This window comes from Phoca vitulina, unplaced genomic scaffold (assembly GCF_004348235.1).
Source record: "Phoca vitulina isolate PV1807 unplaced genomic scaffold, GSC_HSeal_1.0 scaffold50, whole genome shotgun sequence".
Classification (NCBI taxonomy): domain Eukaryota; kingdom Metazoa; phylum Chordata; class Mammalia; order Carnivora; family Phocidae; genus Phoca; species Phoca vitulina.
The window spans coordinates 1420392-1432708 of NW_022589753.1; positions in this window are offsets into that span (position 1 = coordinate 1420392).

The window sequence follows — 12317 nt, forward strand, 5'->3', positions numbered from 1 at the left end:
TCTTCACTGCCCCCGAGCCAGCAGGCCAAGGAGAGCCCAGCGCCAGCACAGAAGGACCCTGGGCCTCCCTGTCTGGGAGTCACACTCCGCAAGACCTGAGCCCGCATGGTCTCTGGAGAATCCTAGCCAGGGTCCTCCTCACCGTCGGCCCCTCCCGTCCAGCTGCCTATCCCCCACCCCTCCACACTTGGCCCGAAGCTCAGATTTTCCATGATGCAAATCTGGGCGTGTTTCTTCTTTGTTTCCAAACACTCAACCCAGGTACCAGCCCAGCAAGTGCACAGCTGGCCAGAACCCTGACCCCCCCATGACTTCAGGGCTCCCCTTCCCCACACCTGTGTCAACTCTTACGGACAGGGGACACCTGTCGGCATCCAAATGTGCCATGCCTCTGGGCCTTTGCACGTGCTCTTCCCTTGGGCGGCAATGCTCTTTCTCCTGTGTGCCTAACTGGTGACATGCACTCAGGGGCAAGACCCTCTGATGCTACCTCTTCCAGGAAGTCTTCCTCAGGCCATGCCAGGAGGTGTCTCCAAGCAGAGCCATCCCCACTGCTGGGGCTGCCCTGGCACAGGGAGACACCCATGTGCCCGAGAAGTGGGGTGGGGGATGCGACTGAGGGATTGTGTAGACTGAGCCTTCGAGATCAGAGATCCTGAGAGCATTGACCGGTTACAGTTTATTCTAAAACTTGTCTCCCCAAGCCTTGTCCAAGGCTTTTATGACCAGGAAGGAGGCCACAAAGTGATGAGCCCAGTGCTTGGCCAACACTCGGTAATGGTAGAATCCATGCGTGAATGGACCGGGTGCCCCTGCTGGCTCAGCGGGGAGGGCGGGGGGGAAGAGGCTGCCCAGCCCCTCCCGGGACCACCCGCCATGGGGACAGGGGGCTTCTGTCTGTCCTCGGTCACCCTGCAGGGCTCAGTCCTGCTGAGGACAGCCAAAGACGGGGACAAAAAGGGTGTGCTGGGGTCCCCAGGAAGGCAGATGTGAGGTGAGGGGTCCTGGGTGAGGCAGGATCCCCAGAAGCACGCTCCCAGGGGGCATCTGTGTGGCGGTGATCCAGACACGTGGAAGGGGGTGGGGAGAGGAGCGCCTGCCCGTGCCGCTCCAGGCCTCGCAGCCCCAGCCCGATCCCACAGGTGCTCAAGCGAGGGCACGGCCCCGGGTGTGGACATCAGCGTCTACCCTCCACCGGGATGGCCCTATGCATGCAGCAAAGGGCTTCAGGAACCCCGGTCTGGGTCCGTGGGCCCTCGGGTGGGCACTGCTCCACGCACGGGGCGGGAAAGCACACGCGGCCAGGGCCAGTTCCAATAGCTGGGCCCATGAGCCTGGCCAGGGTCAGGGACTCTGCGGGGCTGGTTCCCATGCCCGGATCATCAGGGGTGGGAATGGGGGCCCACGCCAGGGGCCTTGGGAGCACACTCAGGTTGGCCACGGGGTGGGGCAGGCCTCCCGCCAGAAGGCTGAGCCCGAAGGATTCCGGTTCCCAGAGATTTGGAAATGACTCCGGGCAGGGGGGTGGCTGGAGGGCTTCACGTCTGACCTTCGAATCCATCTTTTCTAAGTCATGTCTCCTGAGTGTAAAATGTGCCAAGTTGTGCAACATACACATTTTAGAGATTACACAACTTTCAAACCCTGTTCTGGCATTTCTTCGTTTTTTAATAATATGCAGAAGACCTCAGAACAAGGCAGGCAGGGCCCTTGACCTTGACCTTGACCTTGACCTCTGAGAGGTTCCGGTGGCCAGGAATGGGGCAGGTCAAGTCAGACCCAGAGCAGTCATGTCCTTGCATGGGGATGATGAAGCCACTGTTTGTGCAGACGAGGAGGGGTGAGGCCGGGAGAGGGCAGCAGGGGATGGAGAGACAGACACACAGAGAGAGTTGGAGAGACAGACATAGAGAGAAACAGAGAGAGACAAAGAGACGGACAAAACACAACTCTGACCCCCTGACCCTACCCCCCTTTTCCCAGTGGCCCATCCTGGGGCTTGCCTGGGACTTGTGTCCCTTCCCACTGCGTGATGCCTGCGGGACAAGCCCTGGGGGGGACACTGGGGGCAGGAAGGACTCAGGAGTGCCTGGCCCCTCCCACCTGCACTCAGCCGGACGCACGGGAGCGGCTGGGTTAGCACCTCCCCATGGAAGACAAGGCAGGCAGGTGGCTGGAGAGGACATGGACTGCAGCTTCGAGAGGCAGAGCCCACCAGGCCACAGGGACAGCGGGTGAGGAGCTTTTCTGAAGATTTTGACAGAAATACGAAAAGCCCTTCATGCCCAGTCAGTCAGCATGGCCGATCCCGGGCCAGGACCCAGCCACATCCCTCCTACGGGAACCTCTCTCCAGCAATTCCGAAACAGGGGATGGGGGGATGCGCAGAGAGTCAGGAGGGGCCCCACACCACTGCGGCCCTCCAGGGAGCGCTCCCTGGTCATCCCAGGGCACTGGCCAGCTTGAGACTGACAGAACATGTCCTGGGGACTTGAGCCTCCTAAGAAAACGCAGGGCCCGGGTTTGGACAGTTTGGACATGGTGTCCCCAAGGAGAATGGGCAGCGGTCGTCTGCTCGAATGTGGCAGCCACTGGCCCATCTCTCACCCTCGGGGGTGAGGGACCGGGGGAGGGGGAGAAGGGGTTCTGGCTGCGGGCCGGCAGCCTGACCCTGGACTGTGGGCATTTCTTCAGTGGGGCCGGGAAGTCCATCCCAGACACATGGAATAGGATGAACCAAGTGTAAGGGGTTTGGGGGTCCCTTCCCTCCATGGCACTCCAGCGGCTTCCGGAAGGATGGGGGTAGGCAATAGTCACCCCCACCGGAAGCCCCTCTAAGTACCTCAGTGCAGAGCTTGGAGCCCAGTTTAGGGAGAGCGTACGGAGTTTTTCCGGAGCTTGTAAACCAAACACGGAAAACCTTAGCACCACGGCCTCCTCCAGTCGAGGGTTCTGTGAGCAGGCGTGTGCCCGGAGCTCCTCCAGGGTCTTCTGGTGGAAGATTTAAGACCCCGCAGCCCAGCCCCATTAACCTTCCTCGGTAAAATATTAGGTCTGTCGGCTTCCGGCCTGCGCCTCCCCTCGGTCAAGTTCTGAAGGCTTCCTGGCCCCGGCTCTGCGGGGTGTCCGCCGGAGTTCACAGCCACTTGCAGATAAACCTCCCTTGTTTATTTTATGAATGAGAGAGGACATTAAATACTCAAATAAAGTACATCAACGCCCCCGAGGCCAAGAGACACTTACCGCACCAGCCCTTTTTGGGGGGCTCAGAGAACCCACGGCCAGGCCGGAGGGGTGGCTCCAGCGAGGAGAGCTGGCTGGTCCGGGACATGAACGGGCTGGGGGGTCTGGGGATGGAGGAGTGGGGAGCTCTGTGCAGGGAGCATGGAGCCCCACACCGGGGGGCCTGTCACGGTCATCAGGCTAGCACAGCTCCGTCCTGGGCCGGCTCTGGAGCGGAGAAGGAGCCCCTTTCTGGGTCCTCCCTGTGACCCCCAGAAGGAGGTGCAGCCCCTGGGGACCCAGGAGAAGAGGAGGTGCTAACAGATCCTCGGGAGCCCCCGGCCCTCTCCACGGCCCCCTCTATGCCACTCTCCACCACTCCCACCCCACCCTGACTGCGGGGGCTCCCCCCACTCTCAGCCTCGGCCCTGCTCAGCCCCTCCTGAGACTCGGCTACTCCCCCAGCCTCCCCAGAGTCCTCACATGTGTTCTTGCTACCCCGAGGGGCTCCTCCCCGCTGCCATCGCCCCCAGCCCCCAGCTCAGCGCCGGGCACACAGCAGGTGCTCAGTAAAGACCAGTACTGGGTGGAATTGTTGGCAGACTCCAGACGGATGGAGGTGCAACCTGCCCAGGGGCCCAGGGCCCTCCCCTGTCCTGCAGCGAGAGGGCTGGGCACCACTGGGCCTCCCCTGAGACCCGGAGGACTCTCACACTCCCTCCTCAGCCGAGACAGCTCTAGGAGAACCTGGTCAGGACAGACAATGGGCGCTAAAAATACACCAGGGGCAGGCAGGATTTCCCAGGAACATCTGTAAGTCCTGTCCGGCGGAAGTTATAAATACTAAGTAATGTTAATTCAGAGTCATTAGTCATCTGGGGACAGCCACGTCCTTTGTGGGGACAAGGGATGTTTTTCCTGATTCATAATTTATTGCTCTTTACAGTTAAATCTAGCTATAGACAAAAAAAAAAAAAAAGGAAAATGAACAAAGCAGCGTCTTCCCTGGAGCCACTGAGAGCCAGGGCCCCGGGGAAGGTCAGGAGCAGGGCTGGGCAGGCCTGGGCCACCGCTGTCCTGGGGGTCCAACCTGCTTATCTTTTCCCGCCCCACCTGCTCGCCAGGGCCCCTCTCATGGGATCGCTGGAACAGGCACTGCTTCCAGGGAAGCCAACCTCATGGGTCCCCAGGGAAGCAGGGGCGCAGAGTCTGTTCAGCACTAGGTGTCCCGGCACAGATCCCTCCTGACCTTGGGGCTGCTGGCCCCACTCTTTACCAGTGTCAGGCACAAGCCAGGTTTGGGGCCCGCTGCACAGAGTCCAGAGCTCGGGGCTGCGAATTCCTCCCCCCACGTGTGTGGCTGGACTCGTGCCCCGGCTGACCCACACTGAGAGCCTAAGCCCTGCATCTCAGAGCGTGACCTCATCTGGAAACAGGGTTGTTGCAGATGCACTCAGTTAGGCAAGGTCATTAGGATGGGCCCTCATCCAAGGTGACGGGGGTCCTTATAGGAAGGGGACATCGGGACACAGACACGCACACAGAGAGAAGCCCATGTGACAATGAAGGCAGAGACCCGTGACACTTCCACAAGCCCAGGAACCTGGCGACCACCAGAAGTTCGAGAGAAGCCCGAGACATTCTCCCCCAGAAGGAACCAGCCCCCCACCTTTCTGTTGTTGAAGCCGTCGTCCATGGTGCTTTGTTCCAGTGGCCCCAGGACACTCACATCCCAGGCCAGCTCACCACCTTTCCGCTCCTCCACCCGGAGGGTCCCCCCAGGAGAGAGGGCCTCCCCCTGCTGCTGGCAGCCGCAAAACCCACAGCCCATATGCCCATATGGGCCCAGATCCTTTTACCTCAAAGTGCATGAACCTCACAACCGCAGCTCTCCTGAGCTGCCCTGACCACATCCCCGCCCCCCAGACACAGGAAGGCAGGGCGCCCTCATCCAGGCCACAGTGGGTCGGTCACGGGCCCATGGCGGCAGAGCAGGGTGCACAGGGTTTGAGAGAAGGAGCTGACCCTGACCCTGCTCTCAGTGAGCCACCCCGTTTTCTTCTGTGGGGCCATCACCGGGATCTGGAATGTCCTTATCACACACGTGTCTGTGTGCCGTCCAGCCCGGCGCTGTCTGGTACAGCCATGCCTCGAGCCACAAGCGTGACTGTGAAATGCCAGGCCGCATGAAGACAGGGGCAAGAGACAGGCGGGATGTATGTAGTAACTTATTTTAACCCCGTGTACCCAAACTGTTACCCTTTCAGCACATTAGTGCCACAGAAAGTGCTGATGTGACCCTCCGGTTCTCGTGTTTGGGCTGGGTCTCTGCAATCCCGCGTGTGTTCCACGCGGACCGGGCGGCTCCGCTGGGACCTGCTGGTCCTCAGCAGCCCCGAGTGACAAGTGACGCAGGGCCTCCGTGCGGACAGCACGGGGAGAGACAGCTCCACGGGGCTTTATCCCCAAACCGAGGCAAGGGTGAGGCGCTGTAGATACCTGTGCGCATTTGCTACTAAATGAAAGAGTCACCGCGTGGACGGACGTGCAGTGACCCAAGCTGGCCTCGAAGCCGTAGTCTGCACCTGTGCGGGAGGGCGGGGCGGGCGGGGCGGGGCGGGCAGGAGGCGGGGCGGGCAGGCAGATGGGCGGGCAGGAGGCGGGGCGGGCAGGAGGCGGGGCGGGCAGGCAGATGGGCGGGCAGGAGGCGGGGTGGGGCGGGCAGGAGGCGGGGCGCAGTTTGGGGCGTGTGGGTGTACCTGGCTCCAAAGTGCAGGTGGCACAAGCTCTGTGGGCAGGGGGCCAGGTGGGGGGGAGGGTGGGAGCCAGGCTGCTCCCCCTCCTGCCCCCTTCCCCGAGGTATGGGAGAGGAAGGCAGAGCCTAGGCCCCCCGCAGCCCCCTCCGTGACACCCGGGCCAACTGGACTCCTGTGGTTAGTTTCCACCCCAAATAGGAAGGTCGAGCCAGCACTTGGGGACGAGGCCTCCGCAGACTGAACCCCCAGGTCCGTGGACACAGCCTCTGCCAGTGACAGATGGGGTGGGCTCTCCACGCAGCCTGCTGGCCAACACCCCAGAGCAGTCGGGCCACCCAGGCAGGGTGGGGGTCGTGCCAGGCTCTGCTGCCAGGCAGACGTGTCTGCTGATGGCTGGGGGAGGAAGGGGCCTGGTGGGGCGACAGCCAGGAGGAGGGGAGACCGCGTTCTCCATTGAGAACACCGTGATGGGCTGCTGGGTGCCCGGCTGAAAGGACAGGGCCCGATCACCCCGGGGCTGCAGCCACAGGTCAGCGGGGCCCAGGTGGGCCTGGGGGCGAGGAGGACGTGCCAGGCCCGTCTGCCGGGTCTCCCAGTTCCTCTGAAAGGATGACGGCCTCCCTCAGGGTCACGGCCAGCTCCAGGCACCAGGAGGTAGTCCATGGGCTCTCCACGCTGGGCCACACAGGAAGGGCCACACAGGACAAGTGCAACCACACGGCATCCTCCGGAACCCACCTGCCCCACCCCCGTAAGTAGTGCTGCCAGGGCCCTGCACACACCTTAGCAGCGGGGCCAGCAACTGGACATGGTGAGCACAGACGGCCGGCCCTGGCCCTGCAGGTCCTCCACACAAGCATGTGAGCCTCGATGGACGTCACATGCCATCAGGGAGGGACAGGTGCAAGCTGGGTAGGAGCCGGGATCCAGGCCACACCCCAGCTCTGCACATCCTAGCTGTGTGGCCTTGGGCAAGTCACTTAACCTCTCTGTGCCTCTGATTATCACAGCTCTGCCTATTACTGCAGAGATTGGCAGCCACCCAAGGCTATGGGCAGAGGGGCTGGACAGCGAGCACAGCCGTGGGCTCCCCGCACGAGGAAGTCCTCGGGACGGTCCACTTCATGCAAAAAACCAAACTGCCGAATGAGGCCCTCCTCGGACGGCCATTCCCAGGGTCTGCATTTTGGGGCCGACGCACAGGTGAGGTTCTAGAGGGATGGAGTGGAGAGTGGTGGCCAGGCCACGCTGCCCACTTGCCTTCCCAGCAGCCGCATCCCACACACCAGGGCTCGGAGTGATGCACGCCCCCACTACACCCTCTACTCGGCTCCAGCCAGCGTGGGTGCAATGCACGTGAGTGGGATCTCCTGTGCTACTGTCCCCGGGGAGGCCCAGGCAGAATCCAGGGTGCCACAGAGAGGAGGGTGATCCCTGGGGTGCCCCGCTCCCGCCGGCAGCCCCACACCTCCCTCCGAGGCCCCTCCCAGATGAGCCCTCAGGTGCATGGGGCCACCAGACAGCCGGCGGGCCTGGCAGGCGAGGCCAGCAGTGACCAGCAGGGTCCTCCCTACAGCGACAGAAGGCGAAGCAGGTGCTACACTTACCAGGACATTCTCTCTGAATTACCCAGCCAGGCTACGGTTTGTCACTCTCCTGGGTAATCGTGGGCTCCACGTGGGAAGATCAACTCGTCCCAGCCCTGGGACCCTGGAAATGGGCTGGGCTGGCTCCTCCCCTCCACCTTGACCCCACCCGCCCCAGGTTCAAGGGGAGAGTCAGAGAGAAGGAGGGTGGAGGGTGCTAGGCTGGGTGGGGAGCGGGGGTGGCGAGACCCAGCCAGGTCACGGAGGGCACACAGCCTGTCCCCAAGGGAGCACCACTTGGGAAGCCCTCGGCCCCGAGGTTAACTGGGACCGTCCGTGGCAGAGGCGACTGCACAGTAAGGAATTCTGCATTTCCTCAACTATTAGTTCACTCTGAAATATTTACTCATTGTCGAGGATGTGCTGTTCGTCTCCTGGGGAGACAGCAACAGAAATCTATGCCCTTCCAGTTCTGGAGGCGGGAAGTCTGAAATCGGGGTGCCTCCAGAGGGAGCCTCCAGGGGGAGGGTCCTTCCTGCCCACCCCCCAGCTCCCGGAGGCCCCAGGCATCCCTGGGCTTGTGGCCGCGTCCCTCCCATCCCTGCCTCCGTCCTCCCATGGCCCTGGGATGTGACCTTAGGAGGGCACTGGCCGTCGGATCAGGGCCCACCTTAGTGACCTCATCTTAACGTGGCCACATCTGCAAAGACCCTATTTCCAAATGAGGCCACACTCATATGTTCTGGGAGTTAGGACTTCAACATATCTTTTGGGGGACACAGTTCACCCCACAACAGATGCCAGTCCCATTGAGGTTCTTCAGAGGTATCTGCAAAGGTGGCCAGCCCCTCCCCTCCTGGAGTGGATATTTGGGTGAGGGCAGGACAGAAAATGTGTGAAGAAGAAAATGAGAAAAGCAGACAACTGGTGCAAAGGCCCTGAGGCAGGGGCAGGGAAGGGGGAGCAAGGAGGCTAGAGGAGAACACAGAGGGCGCGGCCCAGGTCACAGGGCCTCGCCAGCCTCTGGGAAGACTGCTGCTCTGAGTAAAGGCGGGGCTATGCAGAATTCGGGGAGAGAAGGACACAGTCTTCGGTGTTGGGACAGATTCAGGGGGACATGCTGTGCCTGTGGGAAGTGGCCACAGACTGCCTGTGAAACCCTCTCATTGGCCTCTGGGAACTAGGACAGAAAACATACATGCTGGGAGGACGCAGCCTTAGGGACCACTTCAGTTGCGAATGGGACCCCGAACCCACAAGTCACTGCAGCTGGGGCAGGGTCCCTGGGGCCAGCAGCGCTCAGGGAAGTGGCTGAGAGCCAGGAGCCAGGCAGGTAGAGCCTCCTTCCCTCCGTCGTGCATGCATTCATTCCGCCCAGCCCTGACTGCGTAGACATGGAGGGTGAGAGGGGTCTGTCCACTTCTCCCCGGGGCTCACAGGAAAACAGGTGATGCATCTGTCCCTATTGTGTTGCCCCCATAAGTGTGGGGTCTCAGTGTTTCTGGGCAACCCACACGCACCTGTTCTTGCACGGTCACCTGGGGTCCCCTGTGCTCCCTGGGCTTTGAGCATCCTTGCCCTGAAAGGGCAGCTGCCTCGCTCTGGCCCAGGGTCCTCTGAGCATCACCGACACGTCCTGAGCAGCATGCAGCCCCAGCAGTGACAAATGACACCCACATGACACATGGGAAGAGCAGAGCAGGCAGCCCTCAGGCCGACTGGGCCGGTGGCGACTGGGACGTGCACGCAGGTGGCAGGTGTGCTGACTCCCGGGGCTGCCCTGGGCCGCACACAGATGGAGCACATCCTTGAGGCCCATGACACGGCCCGCTGGGGCAGTGGCTTGGCCTCGGCAGGCCGGCACTCTGGCGCCAGCCTTGGGCTCTGAGGCCGGGCAGCTTGCTGGCGCACACCGACCAAGGCAGACCCCGCCCCAGAAAGCCCTCGCTGGGACCGGCACGGACGTCAGTGTCGCGAGCTGTTGGAGGCACTCCGAGCAGAGGACCTGGTCGGCTGAGCCCGAGGGAGCCGGCGCCTTGGGAGGCCCAGCACCTCTGGACTCCGAGGGCCCCTGCCCGCCGGCCCGGCCCCAGGATCCTGCCAACTGCCCAGAGCCACAGAGCCCCTGCCTTCTGGACCAGGGCGGGCTTCCCTCCCATCCTCTTTTTCTTTAAAAGACGAGATCTTTGCTCGCGCCTTTGATCTTCCATAAAGCGCTGTGGCCTCTGCTCCGTGTCGACTGTGACATTGACAATTGTTTATTAGTTCTAAAATAGCTGAAATTCATGTCAAACATTCCGCATGTTAGAAAAATGTTTATGAAGTGTTATCATCGTTTATGTAACTGTGCGTGTTTGGGAAAGCAACATGGGACGTAACGGACCACACAGGCCTCAGCCCCGGGGCCACACCTCCCTGGGCAAGGGAGGGTCCCAGGGCCCGGCCCCAGCCTCCCAGCCTCTGCTCTGGGGCTCTCACCACTGCTCACGGTCAGGGAGCCGTCCCCCGGGCCACCTAGCGACCCACTGGTGTCAGGTAGGGAGGAAGGCATCCACCCGCCGCCCTAAAGCAAAAGGCCAGGGAGGAGCTCTTTCTCCCTGTGGGGGGCATTACTGAAGCTTTAGAGGGGCATCTCCACGGACTGGCATCCAGCCCCAGTCGTGGGGTGGGGACGCTGTCCTGCTTGTCCCCTCAGATCCTGACATGTCCACTCACAATCCCACTGGGTGGGGCTTTCTTTGGAGGTAGACACCTGGCCGCCTCCCTGGTGCCCTACACGGTGCTGAGGCCGGGCGGGGTGTCCCTCAGGGCGGTGGGCTCAAATCCGGGCACAGAGAGTCCAGCGGGCAGCCCCAGCAAGGCCCCCAGGACCACTCCTGCCCCCCTGCCACCAGGGCAGCAAGACAGCCACGGTTTCTGCCCTCCTTCATCCTTTTCAGCAGGACAGAAAGGTGTGAATGGCTACTTGCTGTCATTTCAAATGTGTTATTCATTGCATGTCACGTGAGGTGCAGAGGCCAAGACATGCTGCTCCCAAAGGACGTGGAGGGCACAGTGCGGGGAGTGGTCGTGCGAGAGGACTGGGCTCAGCCAGGAGGAGGGACCACTGCTGGGAAAGCGACAGTGTGGACGGCCCTCGCGTGATGTACATCACTCCGGCCGGGAGGCTGCGCACACACGGTAGGCTCAAGGGCGCTGCCGGAGACCACGGTCACCAGAGTGGGGCTGCGTGGCGGGAGGGGGAGGGAGCGGCGAGGAGAGGGAAGGGTCCAAAGGCCTTCAAACCGAATGCCTCCCATCAAGTGTGCTGCTGCATGAACCGCGGGCCGCCTGGCCAAGCTCCACGGCGGTGGCGGCTAGTTGGGAGCTCCGAGGACTGGGAAGGAAACGTGTCTCCCTCCGGAGCAAAATGCCCAGAAGAGTTGAGAGCAGGCCCTGGGCTCCGCGCGTCCCAGCCCTACAGCAGCCCCGGCCGGAATCGCAGTGCGCCACGCACACCCTGGAGTGCGCCTCGGCCGCAAGAGGGACGCAGCACGGTCACCCCGCGGATGAGCCTCAGACACGTGCTGCCCAGAGTGAGAAGCCAGAGCCAAGGCCGCACGTGGGACTCCGTCTACCGGCGGCGTCCAGAGCAGGCTGGTCGGGGCCGGAGGACGGGCAGCGGCTGCTCACGGGGCGCGGGGCTCCTCCTGGCTGATGAAGGTATGTAGCCGCGGCGGGGACACCACTGTGAAGGCGCCAAACGCCATCAGTTGTTCACTCCACCATGGTTCATTTTAAATCATGGGAACCTCACCTTTAAAAAAAAGTAAACCTCAGCAAAATTTTGGAAGATCCTAACCTGGGGGTGCGGGGTCCCAGGGCACACATGGGGGCAGCCTTCCCGCCAGGGCCCGGAGAGCCGTGCACAGAGCTCAGGACTCTGTCCCTGGCAGACCCTGAGGGGGGTGGGGGGGACGTCAGCCACAGCCAGGCACACCCATCACTGGTCCTCCTCATGCACGGGGACAACTCCGGAGCCGGGGGGCCGGGGGACTGCCAGGAACCCACCTGGTCCCCCGCGCATCCTCAGTACCTTCCCTGGCCCCTTGATTTGCTCCTTTCATCGGGTTGTTCAAGCTGATCCATAAAATAAAGACTTAAATCCTGCCCCACGGTGCATTACCACCCAACAAGGAGCCCGTGGTAGCCAGAAGCATTTCCTTCTGGAAAGATCTGGAGTGAAAGCAAGCCGTCGGGACATCCCTGCCCTTGTCCAGAGCCAGCAGGACCCTGTGCTTGCTGGAGGCCAGATTGGTGCCACCGTGCCCCTGCCCAGGGCACGCTCAGCCCCTCTCCTGGGCCTGCGACTCTCTGGCCTCTCTGGGCGTCTTCGGGCCCTTCCCAAGGAGGAGGAGGCAGCTCCTCGCCGGCCCGCAGGTCCACCCAGGTGGCCTCCCACCCTCCCGCCTCCAGGACGCTGGGACCGGCGGCAAGAGATATTTGGATCTCCCTTCCCACATCCTCATCATTTAACTTCCTTTTTGGCCATAAAATTCGGACTTTTAATATTTTCAACTCTTGCTTCCCATAAAACAACAATATTAGTATTTCTCTAAAGACACGCATACCATTACTGTATCTTTATGATGTGTGCGGGATGCGTGGTGCCTGGGTCTCGGCTTCCTGACAGGACGCTCCTGGCCACAACATCAGCTGCAGCATCTCGGGTTGACACGCTCTGCCCATGCCCCGCAGGAAGATGCAGTTTTAT